At 42.8% G+C, this 23,690-nt stretch overlaps 1 protein-coding gene across 2 annotated transcripts in view; it reads right to left on the bottom strand.

The window, feature by feature from the left end:
• LOC147031100 (myelin protein zero-like protein 2) overlaps positions 1-23,690 on the bottom strand; it is a 211,716-nt gene that overhangs the window by 187,188 nt on the left and 838 nt on the right. The window lies entirely within an intron of this gene.

Below are 23,690 nucleotides of genomic sequence, written 5' to 3' on the forward strand. Positions count from 1 at the left end.
AAACTAAAATACTTAAGTTGATGTCTGTCTGTCTGTCTGACCATGATACATTCAGTTGTTACCTATTCAATCTCAACCAATCTTGCCAGGGGGACGAAGTGTCACACGAGGGAGGTTTTAGCGACTCAACTTTCCCTCCCACCCCTTCCCCAAGGAGGATTTCTGCCTTGGACGAACTCCATGTTAAAGTGTATAAATAACTTATTGTGCCGTTTTTACAAGGCCGCTATCCCCCCTCCCAAAGGGATTTGTCCTCGTTGGACAAATGCCTTGTTAAGGCTTATCATGGTGTTTTCCAAGGCCATTTCCAACAACAAAAGTATAGTAACAACAATAATCATAATGACGTACTATTAATGTTATTACAAAATAATAACAATGCTGTACTTATAATATTCCCTCTCCCCAAGGGGTTTTTCATCGCTGTGTTAATATGTATAAATAGCTTATCGTGGCGTTTTGTGGGGCACCTCTACCAGAATTAAGCAAAACATTATAAACCACCAATGTGTATACTGCTGTTTAACACTACACTGAAAAGGGAGGAAACCTGGGGTGTGTTCAGTTACGAAGCAGCTAGCTAGTGCTTGCCAAGCCAGCCGTTTCTTCTCAACGGTTTTCAATGGAGTGCTAACTTGAGTGCTTAAGCCACTCGGTGAGCACTCTACAATGAACTTGGTAACTGAACATATACCCCCCGACATTCTTGAGTCCCGAGACTATATGTACTGTCATCGATATACTGTATACCCCAGAGAGGATAAAAACATGACTCTCCCTGTAGTGAGCGGCTGTACTAGTCACACAAAAATAGGATTTAAAAAAAGCTATATTCTATACAGTATTGTTTTCTACTTTAAATTGCAACTTTTGGACTTCCACACCACTCAAACCTGTCTCTGTCTCTGTCTCTAAAACTTTCCCTCTTCCCGCTCCTTTGGTGATTTTGGATTCTCCCAACTACAAACTGTTCTCTCGATATAACTAATAATACTCGATCATCGAGACTCAATTAGCAAATCAAATGCACTGCACCTGTATTTCCTGTCTTATTGGGACTTTTCCTTTTTTATCAATATCATTCATTATCAAGTTAACTTAACAAAGAAAGAAAAGCAAAAAAAACAAACAAAAAAAAAAACAATAGGATGACGACTATTGAACAAGCGGTGGCTTGTCCACAAGTTTTTGTTGTTGTTCTTGTTGCATGGAAGTACTAAGCAGGCAAAGCCACAGATGCCTTACAAAGAGTAAGAAGGAAAACTACAGATGTTTGCAAAATTAAACTTTCCTTCCTGCTGGAGTTTGCACTCACTCTGACTCACACACAATACCATCTTCCTTTTCAAAGCCAATGTCTCCTTGCTCACGGATCAGTTCAATGTTGGTATCGCTGATCTCATGGATTATAATCTTCGACGCAATTCTCAACCCACTCTGCACTGCCCTGGAAATATTAGATTGTAAGTTGCAATCACAATTCCAACAAAAAACGAAAATAAATTTAAACAGAAAAAAAAAGCCGACTGTTGCCGTTTACAAATCATTGGTTTCCTTTGCGTAAACTTGATCCAACGCATCGTTTGGAATGGGATTATAAAGCAGAATCATCGAAAGTCGGTCAATTTTCTTCGATAACTACCTTGCACAAGTCAGATGATGAAACTATGAATTGCAGGTGTACAAAAGATGAAAGAGGGGGATGGGGGGGGGCAGAGGGGATTGTCACACAAGGAAGGCATGTATATGCCTGGTGTTGGCTTAATGGTTAAGGTAGTGGGCTTGGGATCCTAGGGTCCTGAGTTCAAATCCCGCTCAGCTGTTGAATTAACACCAGGTGGGGTTGACTCTGCCTGTCATCCTTCCGAGGTCGGCAAAATGAGTGCCAGCATGCTGGTATACTGTGTCGGAGTGGCGACCCGTCCAGGATTGTTCCCAATAGCCAAGGAGACTGCTTCGGCGGCACCAACGCTCTGCACAGAGTATGGTCCTAATGGATGGATGGAAGGCATGTATGAAATGGCACCCCACATCCTTGACATCCCTCATCCTTCAGACAAGCAGGCTGCAGCCTCTTCCCTTTCTTCATAACTTGAGAAAATTAGAAACTGGTCAAGCACTTGGGATATGTCCTTAAATCCTGACAAATCTCACACTCTTACTCTCTCCCCGAAAAGACCATCGAGCAAACCCTCCACCCAATCGACATATCTTAACACTCCTCTTGAGGAAGTTCAGTCATTCAAACTCCTGAGTCTCACTCTCAGCCATGATCTTTCTTGGGAAAACTATTTATATATATATATATATATATATATATATATATATATATATATATATATATATATATATGACATGTTGGACAAGGACATAAGGAACCATGTGCACTTCCAGTTGAATATGAAGGACGAGCTGAAGTGCCTGTCTACGACAGCAATTAAATTATTTTGTGTGCACATCTATCTTTACGACTGCATTCGAGCTTCAGTTTCCCCAAAAAAGGTCATGCACTCATGCGCACACACACACCTCCGTTATAGGAAGATGATGAAGATGATGATGTTGATGATGATAAGTGGATACAACAGAGTATATGGGATTTGAACTTTGGATCCCAGCATGGTGAACCATGTGCTCAGATGGAACCTCGAAACAAGCTTTCCATCTCTGACACATTGACACAATGGCTAGCTACTCCCACACATCTTGCCTCTGTCCTTAAATGTGAAAACGTCCACCCCACACTCCAGGGAACAGGCACAGCCCAGATACACCAAAGCCAAATGTTGTGCCCTGTGGTGGTTCTCTGCACAATGGAAGACACTCCTCTCTACTGGGCCCCTTTTCCTTATTAAATATAGTCACCACACCCCACCCATCACCATAAAAACTCCACTCGATCCTGAGAATATCTCGTTATGTAATCAGATGTTACCACCACATTTTCTCACGACAGTATTGACATTGTTTTGACTAGAAGTTCAGACTATGAAAGCCATCATCACACCACCAGTGCTTTCGACGGCGCACGGGGCAGTCAAAGTGAAACCACGTCTCATAAGTATGTGTTTGTGTTATGTGTGTACGTGCGTATGTGTGTAGGTGTGTATGTGCATACATACGTAAGTATGTGTGTACGTATGTGTGTATGTATGTGTGTATGTATGTATGTGTGTATGTATATTTGTGTGTATATGTATGGGTATGTGTGTATGTATGTGTATGTGTGTATGTATGTATGTACGTGTGTACTTGTGTGTATATGTATGGGTATGTGTGTATGTATGTGTATGTGTGTATGTGTGTATGTATGTATGTATGTATGTATGTATGTACGTATGTGTGTATGTAGGTATGTGTGTGTGTGTGTGTGTGTGTGTGTGTGTGTGTGTGTGTGTGTGTATGTATGTATGTGTGTATGTATGTATGTCTGTGAGTATGTAGGTATGTATGTGTGTGTGCGTGTGTGTATGTATGTGTATGTGTGTATGTATGTATGTGTGTATGTATGTATGTGTATGTATGTGAGTATGTAGGTATGTATGTGTATGCAAGTATGTCTGTGTGCATGTGTGGATGTATATGTATGTAAGTATGTATGTGTGTGTAAGTATGTATGTATGTGTGTATATGTGTAAGTATGTATGTATGTATGTATGTGTGTAAGTATGTAAGTATATTGGTGTGTATGTGTATATGTGTTTGCATGTGTGTGTATGTGTAGGTATGTTTGTATGTTTGTGTGCATGTAAGTATGTATGTGTGCGTGTATGTATGTATGTTTGTATGTGTGTATATATTGAGAATGGCTTTGTACATGCATGCAGTTGTTTCTCAGTCCACTATGGCTCCATGCGTCCATATATTTTTTTGAGGATCGATATTTCAGTTGCACTGCAGACATGTGTCCCAGTAAGCAATAACATAAAACATGAAAAAGAGCGATCAGAGATTGCAGACCCTCGCCAGGGCTGCTTTCATGTGGTGTTTGTGTAGTTTTGTGTAGTGTTTGTGTAGTGTTTGTGTGGTGCATTTTGTGTGGCATTTGTGTACTGGTATGTTCCATAATTAAGAGACATGACTGGAACTGCCACTTTATAACTGCTGGCAGTGATGATCGGGTACCAAGACGTCCCGCTTTGATGCAACCCCGATTTGATCAGACACTTGACCCTGAGCCATGATATTTATTATTATTCAATTGAATTCAGAATGGGATTAAAATAAATTCAATTCAAATCAAATGGAAGACCAAATACGTACAGTCTTGCATTGGAGTAATCAGAAGGAACCCAAACAAGCAAAAAGCAAAGATGAAATCATCAGGAGGAACCTGGATAGGATTTGGGTTGTAGCTGCTACTTCTCTACCCTCAAACCCATTCAAGCACAGCCAAGTGAGCCTAATTAAAAAATAAAAAAGAACCCCAATCAAAAAATTTAATAATTCTGGCTGCCAGATCATGTGTCCGATCAGGTTGAAATTTAAAACATTTATTCCCCATTACTACGAGATCATAATTTTGAAGTTTCATGTCAATTGATGAAGTGGTTCAAGAGAAATAATGTTTTAAAGATTTTTGTTCAATCCAATATGGCGGCCAGACCACGTAATTATCAATTATTCATGAATACCCTGGTATCCCCTTTGCTTGGGGAACATTTGTGTGGTTTCCACTCGATCTGTCTGGAGATTTTGGATATGTTTTAGGGTAAATCTAATGTGGCTGCCAAACCATGTGACCTATGACATTTTGTTCCTCACGGATAGGCGGTCATACATGTAAAGTTTTGCCTCGATCTGTTCAGCAGTTTCAGAGAAGATGATTTTTGAACCTTAAAAAAAAACGAAAAAAAACAATAAGGCTCCCGAATTATGTGACCGATGACATTATCAATTTTTTTTTCTCTGGACCAATTTATCCCCAGATGACCCTCAAAATTTTTCATACTGATTGGATGTAGCATTCTAGAAATGTGATTATGACGTCATAAAAAAAAATCACACTTTTTTCCCCCATAAGGAGTACTTGGCATGTACAAAGTTTTAAAAAAATTCCTTGGTGCAATTTTAGAGATACAGAGGTCCAAAGTTTTTCCGTTTTTCCAACATAGCTGCCACACCACATGACCTGTGATTCCATAATTATCATTAAAACATTCCACATGAGTCCGCTCCAATGGGGAAAATTTTTGTCTCCAACAGACAAGTGCTTGCGGAGAAAAACACTCTGCAGAAAAAAAAGAAGTTCTGTGTGGACAAACAAACAAACAAGAAAAAGACGTCATGCAGAGCACAATACTTGCAAAATCCATCCCCCTCTCCAAAGGTTGCCATGGATACATCAAATTGTCCATTTCATTACGATTAAAATTGACAATCTTAATCAAAGCTCAGGCCACACACACACACACACACACACACACACACACACACACACACACACACACACACACACACACACACACACACACACACACACACACACACACACACACACACACACACACACACAAACACTTTAAGGCCATTTTTCCTGCTAGAGCGGGGGTGAGCCTTGTGGGTTCCATGACAATCTTCTATCATGGTTCCCTTTTTGAGGCAACGTATTTTTTTTTTATGGCCGGGCGCCCTTCCTGACGTCAACCCTTCAGTCGCCTCTTATGACACGCAGGGAGCGACAAATGTACCTATTCTAAACCGGGGCACACTTTTACTTCCACCGGAAAATCAAAGCTCAGGTCAATCGGATGAAAATTTGTTTTTCAGATTGAAATAGATTTTTTAAGTTTGACCGTGAGTTGACCTTTTGACCTCAAAAACAGTTGGTTTCTCCATTCAGTGACGCAATACGCAAATCTTGTTCAAATTTCAAGCCAATCGGATGAAAAATGACGATTTTATAAATTTGACCTCAAGATGACCTTTGACGTTGAGACTACCTCGACAACTTGGTAAAGTTTCATGATGATCGGTTTAGAATTGTGACTTGTAGGCGATTGACAAACAGACAGACAGACAGAATTACTAAATTGATTAACCAATATACTTGAAAAATCTTCGATTTTGCACGAAACAAAAGGACCCACATGCAACACCCTGTCCTCTGGTGAGGGTAATAAAACAATCCTTACTTTAACTACTGCTATGTGGGTTGGAACTTGCATCCTATGAGGGTTTCCATCTAACGCAAGTTAGTTGGGGCAGAATAACATTATAGTTTTCTGCACTTTTACTTCCATGTATAACATTTTCAAATTTTCCCCACAAAGCAGCAAAAATTATAGTATTAAATAAAAGATTAAGGGTATGATGATATCCACCTGAGCTTTAGGAAACTTTTAAACTCATTTTGAACATGTTGAATGGCGATAATGTATGTACTGTACGTATGTTTGTGTGCATGTAAGTATGTATGTTTGAATGTAGGTGTGCGTGTATGTACGTATGTATGTATATATTGAGAATGGCTTTGTACATGCATGGAGTTGTTTCTCAGTCCACTATGGCCAGGCAGTGGGTGCTCGGAGTTGTACTGATCGACATGCATTTGGGACACGGCCTCCAGCCCTGGCCTTGCCTTGCGGCTTGTTGGGTTTTGCCGACTCTATCCCATCAAGAAAAGACAAGACCGAGACCGGGCATACCCTGGAGGCCACATGAGGGGTCTGCGGATCTATTGTTTCCATGTCGGGGACAGAGGGGGAAACAGCAAGGATAAGGAGGCGGCTTGGTCCATAAGTCGTGATTCCTTGTCGGGGTGAAGATGGGTGCTTCAGGACCAGGGAAGGCTCCATTCAGTCTTCGAGACTCACGAGTGGAGATGATGACTGGTGGTCGCAGCATGTACACACGCACATAAATCGTGATTCTCTCACACACACACACACACACACACACACACACACACACACACACACACACACACACACACACACACACACACACACACACACACACACACACACACACACACACACACACACAAATTGAAGGCTACTCACCTCCCCGCATTCGTCCCTCTTTTTTCCCCGCCTGTGGAAGCAACTTCCACATTGTCTTCAATCTCATTTTTCCCTCCAGGTCTTCAAGACAGTGGTTTTCCATCACGTCAGATTGTCCCCAATCCAAAACCATGATCTTTTCTACCCTCTTTAACCCCCTCTTCTACCCCCAAGCCCACCTTCCAAATTTCCATTTTTCCCTTCTGTTTCCATTTTGTTCACATACCTCCTCCCCGACCGCTCATTTCCCCCCCCTACCCCTTATTCCTTCCCACACCCACTGTTTCTCCAAGTCTCCCTCTATTTAACCCTCAAACCCACTGTTGGTGCGTTTCCCCCCTCTCTTATTACTGTTCCTTTTGTTCCGTTACGTCCTGATCCGTTCTCTGTTCCAGCTCCCCCACGAGCCACGGACTGTATACAAAAGAACGCTTGCACTACAAATGTACACAAAACTCCACGGGTGCAACTCAAATGAGCAGGAAAATAAACGTCCTTCTCAGAACAATGCCATGTGACATCAACAAGGACTTCAACCTTTCATTAAAACAATGGGAAACCTGCATGATGCATTTTCACTAATTGTAGCGGTCACACACAGTTGTAATGGAAGGGGCATCAAGGTGAAGAACTTGAAAACAGGAAGCTTTTAGACAAAAAGAAAACAACAATCGTTTCAGCTCCTAGTTACTATAGTATTCAAATGTGCCAGGTGTATGGAATGACAAACCATTAGCACTCCGACACACTCTCTTGCAACCACCGGAGGTCGGAGTAATCGATTGGCACAGGGCAAACTTCATCCGCATCCACACAGGCTGAGAACATCACCAAGCTCCTCGTATATTTAAAGGCACAAACACTGTTGCCGTGGGACTGCGTCGAGAGGAAACTACACATTTTCACTTGGGAATTTGAACCAAAATGTTTTCCTAACAGTCATTCTCGGACGTTCAAAGATATTACAGATTACAGCAAGTGAGTGCTGCGACGGTATGTGCCAAAAAGTATGCCAGCTTGAATAATCCCTTCTCCTCCCGACCCCCTCTAACGTCCCTGTATCACCTTCTAATTATTTAACATCCCACACAACACGCACTTAAAATTCCTACAACTAAACACTTGGAACAAGATGCTCTCCATTCGTGCTTACACCAAATGAAACAGCTTGTCAATTAAATGTGGTCTTGCTTCCGAATGTAAAATGTTTACCTGTGCCACCGAAGGTGGATGGAGGTTATGTTTTCACCCCCCAGTGTGTCTGCCTGTCTGTCAGTCTGTGAGCAGGATATCTCAAAAAGTTACAGACAGAATCGTATGAAACGTTGTGGACAGGTAGGGTGTGTGATGACGACGAATTGATTTGATGTTGGTGAAGATCCGGTTAAAGATCTGGATATGAGAATTTTTTTCGTGATTCTTCATCGTTGCGAGATAGGGCCAAAAACAATATACAGCACGATATCTCAAACAGCGGTGGAAGGGTTATGACAAAACTTGGTGGATGAGTTGGGAATGTGACAAGAACAAGACGATTCGATTTTGGTTGAGGTCTGGATGCAGATCAGGCATATCAGTGGGATAGAAAACGTAAACTGCCAGCCTGGCGGAGGTTTGCGCTCCACTGAGTACCATTCTAGTTTGGAAATGTATCTATTTGTACAACTACAAATGATCCACATGTCATTTGTAAATATTTTCAAGTGGTTGTGTGTTTGTTTGCTTGCGGATTGGAATGTTATCCTTTCACGGCTGAACCGTTGCACATGGAGGCACCAAATTTTGGGTGTCGGTACTTCAGAATCTGGCCAAGGTTTTAAGCGACCACACATTGGCCTTGACATCCGTTTTGAGGCCAAAGGCCACTATAAAGTCTAAATTGAGATGTGAGGTCAGGCAGTGCTGCCGCTAGCTCACAGGTAAAAGGTAACCACCAAGAGGCCAATAATTCCATAGCATTTCAAAGTACAAAACGTCCCAAAACCACTGCCAGGAAAAGCTCACCCAGTCAGGTGGCGCTGGATATCCCCATCCCTGAGTAGCGCCAGGTAACCCCTGACACACACACACACACACACACACACACACACACACACACACACACACACACACACACACACACACACACACACACACACACACACACACACGTAGAACTCCTTGTATATGAGACCAGGTAGGTCCCTGCTGGATATCTTCTATATATTACTGAAACTCTCATCTTGTATGTATGTATGTATGTATGTATGTATGTATGTATGTATGTATGTATGTATGTTCCTGAAATACAGCCAAAACGGTACACGATAGCGCAAAAATTTTAGTGCCACCTTACTTACCATTCGCCTGCGGTGTGCAGTATCAAGTTTCGTTAAAATCGGGCAACGAAAAAATTATTTAAAAAAATCAATTACCGATTCAGTCAAGTACTCTTCGGGATTATCTATCTATAATTCCAGCAGTGTGTGTGTGTGTGTGTGTGTGTCTGTGTGTGTGTGTGTCTGTGTGTGTGTGTGTGTCTGTGTCTGTGTATGTGTCTGTGTATGTGTCTGTGTATGTGTCTGTGTGTGTGTCTGTGTGTGTCTGTGTGTGTGTGTCTGTGTGTGTGTCTGTGTGTGTCTGTGTGTGTCTGTGTGTGTCTGTGTGTGTCTGTGTGTGTCTGTGTGTGTCTGTGTGTGTCACTGCTGTTTCTCGACAACCACTGGTCCGATCAAATTGAAACTAATTGAAACTTGCCAGATATATTGCTGGGGCCCTGAGGATGTACCTTTTCAAGGTTTGATATTAATCAGACAAGTGCTTCCCAAGTTATGGCCATTTATTTACCCAACCAAAGACAAGACACGTTGTTGCGTGGGCGTGACGGAAAGGGAAGCTCAGCCGCGTTCCCCATTCGGGGTTACAACGTATGGCCTTCCGGACGGAGAGTGATGACTTCGTGTATTCTAATAATTTCTCGATTTCTTATGCGCATTTATAAACACAATGCTGCAAGTTATGATCTTTTTCATATGAGACGGTGCATAAATTTCGGTAACATCAGAGTGCTGGTATGCTCCAAACCAGGAAGTAATTTTTTTTCTCTCTTCTCTTCTCTTTTTGTTTTTCCTTGCGATGACATTGCGAAAAGGTAAAATACGTTGGCGCTAATTGAATAATTGGCCATTAAAACCTAAATTGCGAATCATCGTAACTGTGATATGCGAACTTCCGCGCCACGCACGTACGGGCACGTGAGAGAGAAGAAACGGCCTGTGTGGTTGTTGTTTGTTGCTTGCAGTTTCGATATTTATTCATAATTTTTTTTTTTTAAACGGGCACGTACTAGTTTGATTAATGCAAACAACCTCAGTGTAGTTCGCTGGAGCTATCTTTCTTGTTTTTTCTTGAAATGATTTATTTTAAAATCTCAAACATTGAGAACAGACAAAGAACGATTTATTTTTGAGCATAAAATGAACATCGCCATTTTGATCTCATACTTCCGTGTTCATTAATGAATAAAATTGTGTTTAGAAGATGACACACAATAATATTGTGACGTCCACGGGACTTGAACAGTCCCGCCAACGTAGAATGAGCCGAAACGATGGAGGTGGTTTATTTATTTATAACCCAAACATGGCGGTTCTAATCGCTCTACCGCAAACGGGACGAGGAAGGTGGCACGAGTCACTTTTCACTGAGTTGATGATGTTTATTTGTTTTTATTATTAACCAGAAATAACAAGACTCTGCAAGAAAAGGGATCCGGGGCGATTCGACGGGATGGTGTGGGATCGGGCGTGAGGAAAAACACAGACAATTCCAATGAATATACAGATCTCAAACCCTCTAAGGCGCCAAGCACACACACACACACACACACACACACACACACACACACACACACACACACACACACACACACACACACACACACACACACACACACACACACACACAAAACGTAGCTATTTCTGGTGGTCAGGCTGGACCGTGGTGTGGACGCAACTGTCCCTGGATCGGCGTCGGACGAGCTGGCCTTGCTCTCGTCAGGGGGGCAGGAGAAACCGTGGTGCTGTCGACCTCCTGGTCTTGGCCCAAGTCCGCTCACAGCCGCCAGGGAACCAGTTCTGGCGCCAAGTTGCGAGCAGGAGAGGGAGGCAGGTCCGCCCGCCGTTCGACCCCGTACTCCGAGTCAGCAGAACCCCAGAGCCAACCAAGGTGAGGCACGAGGCTCAGCAAGGCTCCAAGACACGATCGAATCAGCACAACAACAAGGATGCTCTCCGCGCAACAGCCTCCACACCAAAAAAAACCACGATCTTTTTGTCCAGATCTTCTTCCTCTTCCTTTTCGACCCCGAACAAAACCTTTTTATCCTCCGGTCCTCGTCACTTCCAATCGAGCCGTTTATTGGCCCACCGCCGTTGCCTTCTGCCAATCGTGATCACGTTGCGGAGCCATCCGCTGCACTGTCCTGTGACGTCACGGCCAGTCTCCAGAGCCAAAAGGGGTTTACGCAGACACACTTACCCTATCCCGTGTCCCTATCTAATTACGTGACAATTATCATTTCCCCCCCCTTGAAGAAATGAACACTTACTAGACAACTTATCACCACTGAATCGCTACTTATTACATCGAGATCCTGGTAAACTCGAACAGCATGGCATACCTAATTAAACATCCTAATTACCCTTTGAATGCATACCCCCCCTCAAATGTAACAATATCATAGACTTTCTTTTCTCCGTTTTTTTTCACATTGACGCGCAATATCAAGTTTCGTTCAAATCGGGCAATGAAAAAAATTATTAAAAAATCAATTACCGATTCAGTCAAGCACTCTTCGGGATTATTTGATCAATGCAAACAACCTCAGCGGTTTGTTCGCTGGAGCTGTCTTTTCTGTTGTTTTTTTTTTTAAATGATTTTTTTTATCAACCGCTATTACAACGGGAACCCAACGGGTTCACGGGTCGTCTAGTAAATGATAATGCAAGACTTACTTTGACCGCATTTTTTTCACATTTCCAAAGTTATCACACACACACATTATACACATGTCCAAGTTCTCCCTAATTATTCATAAATGCAATCATGAAACATGACCCATGTATAAATATGTGGAAGCAGACAGGATAGCCACCTTAATTAACATCTCTTCACAAAAAGGCTTGCATAGTCCACAAATCTGCACACTGTGTTCATCAGAATGACAGTTTGTAAATGTGTTCCATCACAATATTTCATCCAAATTGAATGAAAAAGTCCATCTGTGAGATTCTATTTTGTTTACACATCACCGCCTTCACTTTCGGGTTTTGAGCACCTTAAATAACCAAGGGATGTAATGATTAGAATGTCCGCTCTGAGTCTGGGAGATGGGTGGGGTTGAAACCCTGTCCGAGTCATACCAAAGACTTTGTGAAAATAAAAATGTTAAGTGCTGCTTCCTTGCCCGACATTTAAAAGGACAAACCATGGATAAACAATGCTGGGAAGGCAATGCCAAACCACCCAGTGTAACCCTTGCCAAGAAACTGCTTCAACAACACCAATGCTCTGTTAATAGACGATGGTACTGTACAAGTTTATTCTGTACAGAAAAAAGTTCGTGTCTCCAAGTTTACCAAAGATATCTCTTTGGAAAGATTTGTCATGGAAAGTTCACTGCTCCTTATTTGTCCCCTACTACTGGTTTGCCATCCGTCCACCTGCGGTTCTTCAGAATTTTTCCCAAACCCTTTAACGTATTCAACTGAAACTTGGTACATGACTAGTGTGACAAGTTACAGAACAAGTTCGAGTTTCAGGTTATTTTGTTAATTTTTCACGGAGTTATGCCCTTTTTAAAATAATAAAATATATTATACATGGGTCAGTGTTCAGCTGCCCTAATTCCACCCCAATGCTTTACACCCATTGATTGGACAGCTGGCCTGACTCCACCCCAATAAAATCATGTGCCACCATTGCATGAAACAGCACAGATCGGCAGGCCTTAAGCCTGGGTGTTATTCCATGGCCCAGTGCAATTGGAATTATCCCAGGTATATAACCACGATGTATTATATATGCACGTAAGCAGTACGCATGTTTTTGCTTCATTTATGTACATCGGGTTATTTTTAATGTTAAATTGGCAAAGCCTAGAAACAAACGAACCACGGTGGCCTAAAAAGGTTCTTCTTCTTCATTTCAGTTCTGGTATCGGCTCGAGTGTGCGTTAAAGCAAACTAATTTTATCCCGATTTGTTATCCTCAGTGTCTTTATTGCTTTCTAGTCTACAAAAGATATCAGTAAATGAATATTGCTTTTCCTTTTATTTTGCCGAATAGACCAAAACATGGTGGGTTATAAAATAGTTTTTTTCTTCTTTTCCATTTTGGTTCCGGAATCGGCGAGAGCGTGCATTAAACGCAAACAAATTTTTATCTCCCGAACATTTATTGGGACCAGAAAGGGGGCATGTTTTGTAAAGCAATTCTTGCTCTTGTTAACCTTGTTTGTTATGAAGCTTCCTAAAAAGCAGACAGCCTGGTGGAGACCAATTCATTTTCATTCCATCCGCACAAATAATTTGACATTTGAATAATCTATATCAATGATATATTGATCACATACTCGTATATCATGACATGATGACACCAACACAGACCCTTACAAAAACAGAGGAGAAAAAAAAAAAGATTCCTTTGAAATGCAGTTGTTGAGAAACATAGAATGGGATTCTCTTTTGAATCAGAAATGAAGATATTGGAGAAAGACTTGAACAAGTGCCAGTGAGCATGAGAATGTGTAAATCCATACTGAAATGATTTGGACGTATTGAAAGAATGGTGAAGAGAAGAAACCAAAGCAGGATTAAGAGAGCAAGGCCGGTGGGAGACCAAGAACCATATGAAAGCAAACAGTGGAGAAGGATCTAATGAGATGAAGCACAACATTGAGCCCGGGATAGCAAAGAGTGGAGAGCTGTGTTTCGGGCCTTTTTCTGCATAGTAGCAGGAAGATGGAAATAAAGCATGTAAATAAACATCCGCAAGCATTATGGGGTCAGTAAGGGGTGGGGAGGTGGAAATAGAGGATGAAGGAAAAAAAACTGAAAAAAAAATGAAACATGCCAGTAGGCAAAGGACATGTCTGTATACAGTTTCAGAAGGTAACATTTTTGTGTTACAAAGCAAGCAAAACACAAATGTGTGAGATGTACATTATATAGACGTGTAGTCAAAATCACAATATTATAAACATGGAGCCCATACATTTCCAATAACTTTCATTCAATTGACAGCAAATTAATGGGAATGTTATGTTGGCTCCGCAATGCTCTTTTGTACTTGCAGGTCATGGCACAATGGCTGGCCGCTTCCGATGACATATCTGTGCAGTGACGGGCCGACGCCTTCATGCATTTCCAAACAATTTGGACAACTGTGCTCAGGGTTTGTTATTACCACCACACTGCGCGATATTTCCTCCCAAGGATTACCCGAGAGCTCACGACTCGATTTGGCTCTTCAACAACGTTTAACATTGCATGTCACCGTGATGAAGAGGATCAATCTATGGCCGGGTCAAACCGAGCTCTCTGGTCATCCTTGGCATAACTCGCAGTCGGAAATACAGCATCATATACAATTCCAAACATTTACAATTTATTATAATCTTAGAACACGAGAAGTAAATTTATTAGCTGACGATTTTAAAACTACATTTGTGAACTATTGCATAAAGTGACTCGTATATTTTAGTTCATTTATCGATCATACATGACATATGATTAATGCCACAAGTTAATTGCCTGATCAACTCATACCCATTTGTTTTTAGGATATGATCAAGCATAAGCTTGTACTTGGCTGCAGTCCACGTCCTCCACAACTTTTTGGCATTCCAGGTATTGCCAAAACATGCTCCACCAAAATTACCGCCTCGGAATGCTGAAGATTGCCAATGATTATATACCGGGTGGCCCAGAAGTAGAAGGGCCGTTGCCGGAACAATAATCACCACAATTTCATTGTTATTTTACAATTTATTATTATTATTTTGATTACTAGTGCATGCCCATAGATGCGTGGCCGTACGTGCAAACCCTCCCCCCCCCCTCCGCAAAAAAACTCAAACCACGTGCCAGAAACAACCACACAAGCCGTTCCTTCGCTTTCATGTGCCCGTACATGCATGGCTGTACGTGCAAAAAAAAAATATAAAAAAAAAAAAAAAAATATATATATATATATATATATATATATATATATATATATATATATATATACACAGTAGACTTGGTGTAAGTCGGCAGCGTGTAACTTGTCACTTCGCCTAAGTCGGCAGCGTCAAAAAGTCCCGAATTTATCTCATGTTAAATCCCTTTGAATAAAGGGTCATCCCTCTGTAAGTCGGCAGCGTCAAAAAGTTCCGAATTTATCTCATGTTAAATCCCTTTGAATAAAGGGCCATCCCTCTGTAAGTCGGCATCTCTAAGTCATCACTTCGTCTAAGTCGTCAGATGTTGTCCATTCCCACGTAATGGAAACTCAAGTAAATTAGCACTCCGAACTGGTCACACGGAACTGCTGCCTCGTGAGAAGCCCGATTTCATGGAATCGTGATGCTCGCTCATTGGTGTACACCGCCAGTGATAGGCTATTTATAACTGCGTACACACGTTGATCGCACTGCAGGCAGGACAATGGCGACTTAGCGTAAGCTTACAACTAAAACCTACCAAGAAAAATACGACATTATCCAGTTTTGCGAGGCAAATCCACTGATGAAGAAAACAGACATAGCTGAGAAGTTGGACATCAAACGGCAGACATTGAACGATATCTTGAAGAATAAGGGCACGATGTTTGGACAAGTGGAGAAGATCGTGAGGCCGGTGGGAAGTGTGAAATGCGTGAAATGTGTGTCTTTTGAAGATGTCGATGACGCGCTCATCATCTGGTTTCGGCAAATGTCGGTTCAGCCAAATATTCGGTTTCGGCCGATTCGGCCGATACTGTCTTTCGGTGGAGGAATGCCCAGCCAAAATCATGGAATACAATGACCGGGTTGAATCCTTTCTCATGCACCAGATGCCCAAGAGTTTGAGGCAGTCAAACATCACGGATTACTTCGCAAAGAAGGAAAGGATCGATCGAGCTTAGTGTTGAAGTCCGATCATGGTTTTATATTGGCTTGTTTTGTACATTACCGCACTCACTTACACATAGGCAGTGAGTGGTAATCATCACCACGATGACTGTGTGTCATGTAATTTGTCACCATACCATCACCGATGGTATACGAGTTGTCTTACAGAGTTGTTCATCATCTTTACTTTTGATAAACTGATTCATGAATTCCATCTTTGCTTGATCACGTTCCAACTCACCAACTCACCCCAACCTATGCCCCGAGGATTGTGTTTTCCTTTTGGTACAATAGCCGGCTCTCACATATGTGTCCAGGCCACGCGCGACTTCATCCTTCACCCCACAGTCATCATGAATGTTCGCATACGCGTAAGTCGTCACATTTCTAAGTCGTCACTTTTTTCTCGGTCCTGATGGTGACGACTTACGCCTAGTCTACTGTATATATATATATATATATATATATATATATATATATATATATATATATATATATATATATATATATATATATATATATATATATATATATATACTTTAAAACCGCTTGCCAGAAACAACCACACAGGCCTTTCCTTCGCTCTCGCGTGGCTGTAAGTGCATGGCCGTACGTGCGTGTCCGTACATACAAAAAAAATTTAAAAAAAAAACTTTCAAACCGCGTGCCAGAAACAGCAACCACACAGGCCGTTCCTTCGCTCTCGCGTGCCCATATATACGTGGCCGTACATGCAAAAAAAAAAAACTTTCAAACAACCACACAAGCCATTCCTTCGCTCTCATAAACGACGACTGGATTGGGGCATTGTGTTTATCTATAAATGCGGATAAGAAATCGAGAAATTATTAGAATACAGTAAGTCATCACTATCCAAAAGTAGTGCGTGCCCGTACGGAATGTTCACATCATTCCACGAATTATCGCTTGCATTGAAGTAACAACTGCTGTGATACTTACACAGAGTTAATTAAAATCAAGTTTACCTCCCTGTCTTTGCTTGCCATGACATTCGCTGCCATTTACCATTGGCACTCCTATCCCACGGTAACTAAGGCACCGATCGATCCCCATCGTAACCAGCACGGCACGTGACGTCATCGTCGGCCGGCCATGCACCGGCCTACGCAGCCACGCCCACGCAGCAACGTGTCCTGTGATTGGTAACTAAATGGCGCATCGGCCACACCTACGCAGCACGTGTCCTGCCATTGGTTGGTAAATAAATGGCCATAACTTGGGAATCACTTGTCCGATTAATATCAAATCTTGAAAAGGCACATCCTCAGGTCCCCAGCAATATACCTGGCAAGTTTCAATTTGATCGGACCAGTGGTTGTCGGGAAACAGCGGTCACAGAAACACAGACACACACACATTGCTGGAATTATAGATAGATGAAATGAGGTCAATGAGATGACAAATGAAGGGGTTGAATGCAGACTGCAGAGCAATGAGTAAGGAAACCCGTCGTTGTGAATCGTTTTTACCACCAAATTGAGATGTATTTCCTTGGCAAGCATGTTGAGTAGAGCTGAATTCCTTGACACTTCCAAAGGCCACAGCGTTTTGACAATTGGAAACAAAAAAAAGTTGTGCACTTTTTTTGATAAATTATTTTTGGAACAATTTTTCTTCAATAAATAAATAATAAAAAAATCGTCTCCATGTACATTGTACACACCTTTATCTCGTTAGCACCTCTTCATAAACAACATCGCTGAGGAAATGGCGCTTCTTCTTCGTTTCCTCGTCCAGGGCAAGAATACGGAGGCTTTTAATGGCCAATTATTCAATTAGCGCCAATGTATTTTGCCTTTTCGTAAGGAAAAACACGAAGAGAAGAGAAGAGAAGAGAAGAGGAGAGGAGAGGAGAGGAGAGGAGAGGAGAGGAGAGGAGAGGAGAGGAGAGGAGAGGAGAGGAGAGGAGAGGAGAGGAGAGGAGAGGAGAGGAGAGGAGAGGAGAGGAGAGGAGAGGAGAGGAGAAACCCGTAATGGCGAACGTGGCTGAGTTTCTCTTCCCCATCGACCACGGCTACGCAGCAACGCTTCCTGTCATTGGTTGATAAAAAAAAATGGCTGCAACGGTTCCTGTCATTGGTTGGTAAATAAATGGCCATAACTTGGGAAGTACTTGTCCGATTAATATCAAACCTCGAAAAGGCACACCTCAGGGCCCCAGCAATATACCTGGCAAGTTTCAATTAGATCGGACCAGCGGTTGTCGAGAAACAGCGGTCACACACACACACACACACACACACACACACACACACACACACACACACACACACACACAGAAATTGCTGGAATTATTGATAGATTTATTGAATTTTGTTTGATGTTATTAATTGATCATTATTTTGATTGCAAAATTACCCCAAAGTGGAGGATTTGAACCATGGAGGATCTTTTTCTGCTGAAATGTGCATTCTCTGACTGCTGTATTACTTCTGGGCCACCCGGTATTTAAAATTGACTCACATTGTGTTTGCCATCGAGAGAAATAAGAAAACCAACTGCCCCAATCTGCTCATTTACACTGCCCACGTGATGATCATTTCAACTGCTCGGAATGAACAGCAAGTTGTGAGAAGTTCATATCGTTCAAACATATCGCATCACCGCTAGTTCATATCGTGTCAATTTAACAACAAGCCCAACCTAAATGTATAACTGGGTGGTTTGCCATTGCCGAGTTTAATGTGAAGTCGAGTTTAACAGATATCACTGGTAATCACGCAGTTAAGAGAGGGTGCGTTTCTGTGATCTCAAGCCATGTATCCATCCAATACAATACATGAACAGGCAGGGGGATTCTCCAGGAACGGTTCACTGATATCTGGTTGAACATGCTCATTCTGGCTGGAAGAGATCTCCGGAGGCATTATGATGTTACCTTGGACCAACCGAAATGGGACGGTGTGCGATGCTCACACGGATTTGTAAAAGTTTCTGTCTAATATCAGAAGTGCAGATGATAAAACCCACTGAGTTTGTGACCATGAAGGGAAATCACAAAATCTTCCAAAATAACAAAAGCTGAATTAAACTAGAAGGGCACTCTTCGACGTTTCCAGATGTCTCCACCCACATTTTGACATCATCTATCCATACTTGTAGTAAGTTTGATTTAAATCCCTGAAACCAGATTCAAAATATTAAATAATTCTGGCTGCCAAACTATGTGTCCAATTAGGTTGAAATTTAAAGCATATATTCCCCATGCCGATTTGATCATAACTGTGACGTTTCATGTCGACTAATGAAGCGGTTCAAGAGTTCAATCCAATATAGCTGCCAGACCCATGTGACCTATTATTCGTGAACACCCTGGTATCCCCAACGCTTGGGGAACATGTGGGTGAAGTTTCCCCTCGATCTGTTCAGCTGTTTAAGAGAAGAATATTTTTGAAGGTTTTATGTTTTTTGAGGGTCATCTGGGGCTACATTGTGTGGAGGAAAAAAATGACGCCATCATCCTGAAGCAGTAAAGTTCCTGAACGAGGCCAAAAGGGCACCAGCGAAGGAGGAGTTTTCATCAAATGCAGGTGCGATGGCACAAGCTGTGTTCACATTGATAATCTGGAGTAACTAGTCCGTATTGGTGACCATTCCAACTATTTTCATCTGGAGAAACGTTTTGCCATTCACAAGAAAATACTCAATGCAGGTCAGGCAGCAAGTACAGAAGTAATTGGCATCACAAGATGGCACGGTTTCCAAATCACGTGACTATTGTTCTAAGAGGAACTGCCGCAGACGGAGAGTTATGTCGGATCAAATGTTGTGCTGTGTTCACACAGATTTAATCCGTGTTATTCGTCCGAGGTCTCAAATGGATTAAATAACCATAACCCTAACACTTTGCCGTACAAGCTCAAAACAAACAAGACACACATACAGACACACACACAAACTTCTGATATCGTTTGAAGTAACCTTTGTATGTACTGAGAGTGACTTACCACCAAATGTGTCTCGTATGCGGCAATTAATCTTCGCCATAAAGGGGGCATTTGGACGATTGTTCATTTTCACTTTTCATCGACTCTTATTTCATCAATGATCTCTCCGACTCTCTGGAAAATCCTCTATAATCTCATTGCTGATGACTCCATCCTCTGCCGTACCATCGATAATCCCTCAGACCGGCAAGCAGCAGCTTCTTCGCTCACTGCAGATCTGGATAAAATCACAAACTGGTCCAACACATGGAACATGTCTTTCAATCCGGACAAATCTCACACTCTCACTATGTCTCTCCGAAAGGACTGTTTAGAAAACTCCCCCATCCACTTTCTCAACAATCCTCTGGAAGAAGTCCTTTCTTTCAAGCTTCTGGGTCTCACTATCTGCCGTGACCTTTCCTGGGAAAGCCACATTTCAAACCACGCCTGCCAAAGCCAGTCGCCGACTGGGAATCCTCTGTCGTGCAAAGTCTTTCCTCAGTCCACCTGAGATCCTGACCACATACAAGGCTTTCGTCCGCAGCCTGATGGAGTACTGCTCTCCCCTCTGGGCTAGTGCTCCTGCTTCCCACCTTTCTCAGCTTCATGCTGTGGAAACCAAGGCATTTCGGATCATTGGCATCTCCCGCAATGAGACTGTCTTTGGACCTCTCACTCTCTCACACAGGCTGGTCGGTGGTCTTTCTGTCTTCTGCCGTCTCCTCTCCAGCCTCGCCCCACCTGCTCTCTCTCTGCGATTTGTCCCCCCATTTCCGCAGGGCGCTCAAGGTCCGCCAAAACTACCAAAATCACGAATCACTGCTCACCTTCACTCTTTCATTCCTCTTTTGCCCCGCCTTTAGAATCAACTCCCTCACTCTATTCAATCCCATTCTTCCCTCCAGACCTTCAAAACTGATGTTCACCACCACCTCTTATCATCCCCCATCCAAATCCTCGATCTTTTCTACCCCTGATAATCCACCCCAAACCCACCTCCTTCAAATTCCCTGCTTTCCTTCTTGAAAGTCCCTGTAATGTTCATCTTGTGTTCCCCATGTTCCCCACCCCATCCCTCTCCCTTCCACAGATCTCCTAATGTCTGTGTTCCCCACTGTTTTGTCCTTCCCACTCCCTCCCCTCTTGTCTCATGCCCCCCTTGCTGTGTGTCGTGTGTTTGCTCTCACACGAGCCTCGACAAGGTATAAAAAATAAAAAATAAAAAATAAAATAAGGGGGGAGGGCTGTACGTGGTCGAGGAAACCATTATGTGCGATATCTGCTGAGAGCGAGAGTGGATAATAAATGACTGGCCTCACTCCTCCTTCAGCCTCCTGCCTCTGCTCTTCCCAGCCACTCCAGGTCAGACACGTTCACCAAGAAACACTCACTGACTCACCTTCCAAAGATCCAGCCTAGTGCCCAACTGTATTCAATTCATTCTCTTATTCTCACGATTGTGGAATAAGCTCATCATGTCTGTCGTCTCATCCTCCTCATTTCAGTATTTCAAATGTGCTGCCCATCACTACCCCATGTGCTCTCCCATGGCAAAAAATAAAGTGAATTTAAAAAATATATATTCAAAATGTACGTCCTCCTGAATCGCCTCAAAAGCACAAGGTGCTACATTCGGTCAGATTAATGGCCGGTGGTTACAGAACGCAGATGTGAGTACGTACTTTGTCTATTAGTGAAGTGTTCGGACTCAAGACGGTTGTCATTAATGTTTGCAAATTGATAGTCATGACGTACTTGAGTTACCAGTAATACTGGAGGATGGACGACGTAACGGCTGATATACGTATAAGGAACATCCGAGTCGAGTAAAGCAATTCAAGGCACAGAGTAAACGTGTTTTTTTATGAACCGGATGTTCACAAAGAGGAAGTTAAAGTGAGGAAAGAAAACTTGTGACAATGACAACATTGAATGACATGAAGAACATGATTTACAAGCAGAAGATTAAAATTCCACAGAAAAAAAAAAAGAGTATTTTTAACACAGTGAATGAGTGAGAAAGGGAGATGTGAAACGAGTTCATCATTACATGGAAACAAACGTAAAAATAAATAATAATTCCAAAGTATTAATTGTATCATAAGGAGAATCACTTCATCATTTCAATGGTTTAAAGTTTTGGCCACGACTTAGAAAAACAACAGCAACAACCAAAGTTACTGAGTTAAGCTGGATGGACACATTGCTCAGATCAGTATGTCGAGGATTCAAACGCTGATCCATAAAGATGTTCAAAAACTAGAAAAGTAGCATCAACAAGATAACTTTGGCCTGATTTCCGATCATCAATTTGGTTTCAGACCAGGTTACTCGACCCAGGAGATGCTGCTTCTGCTTTCCCAAAAATGGATGGAGGTCCTCAATGCCGGACATGAAATCAGAGCCATATCCCGACACATATCACGGGCTTTTGACACGGTCTGGCACCCTGCCCTGCTCACCAAACTCTCTTACTATGGTATCCAAGGCCATCTCCTTCAAATTCCCTGCTTTCCTTCCTGAAAGTCCCTGTAATGTCCATCTTATATTCCCCATGTTCCTCGTCCCATGCCTCTCCCTTCCACAGATCTCCTAATGTCTCTGTTCCCCACTGTTTTGTCCTTCCCTCTCCCGCCCCTCCTGTCTCATGCCCCCCTTGCTGTGCGTTGTGTGTTGGCTCTCATATGAGTCTCGACAAGGTATACAAAAAAATAACAATGAGAGCAACATGAAGCAAGTTGATTGCTATTGACACTAAAGGGTCGAGGTAAACATGATGAACATGCATGTAACACACACACACACACACACACACACACACACACACACACACACACACACACACACACACACACACACACACACACACACACACACACACACACACACACACACCACACCTGTTTGGCCTGCAATTTCACTCTTATTGGCTTTCAGCAGCTCAGGCACTGCAGATTATGCTTGTGGTTTGAGAAATGAGGATAAAACATATCACAAGTCTGTTCAACATGTCGATTCACTTGGAAAAGGAAATTTTATTTTTAACATTAAGTTCCTGCGAGTGAGACAAAATTGAAAAAAAAGTTTCCTTCACATTCACGATGGCATCTAACAGACAACATAACAAACACACAAACTGGAGATAATGAAGTGCAGCTGTGGTGATTCCACAAGTTATTTAGTGACAAGACAAACACAATTACACTGTGAGAGTCAGATTGGTACCATCAAGAACTCTTCTTTACATGGAATGCAGGTGTCACATTTGAAGTGGAATCTTCACCACTTTATGCCATTGGTCAAGTGGCCCCAAAACGGGCATCACATTTGAAACGGACCGAGGGGGCGGCGGTGGACACGGACCGAGGGGCGGCGGGGGACACGGACCGAGGGGCGGCGGGGGACACGGACCGAGGGGCGGCGGGGGACACGGACCGAGGGGGCGGCGGGGGACACGGACCGAGGGGCGGCGGGGGACACGGACCGAGGGGCGGCGGGGGACAGGGACCGGGGGGGGGGGGGGGGACACGGACCGAGGGGGCGGCGGGGGACACGGACCGAGGGGCGGTTGGGGGACACGGACCGAGGGGGCGGCGGGGGACA

This window comes from Eptatretus burgeri, chromosome 3 (assembly GCF_056783735.1).
Source record: "Eptatretus burgeri isolate ZD-2024b chromosome 3, Ebu_testis_v1, whole genome shotgun sequence".
NCBI lineage: Eukaryota > Metazoa > Chordata > Myxini > Myxiniformes > Myxinidae > Eptatretus > Eptatretus burgeri.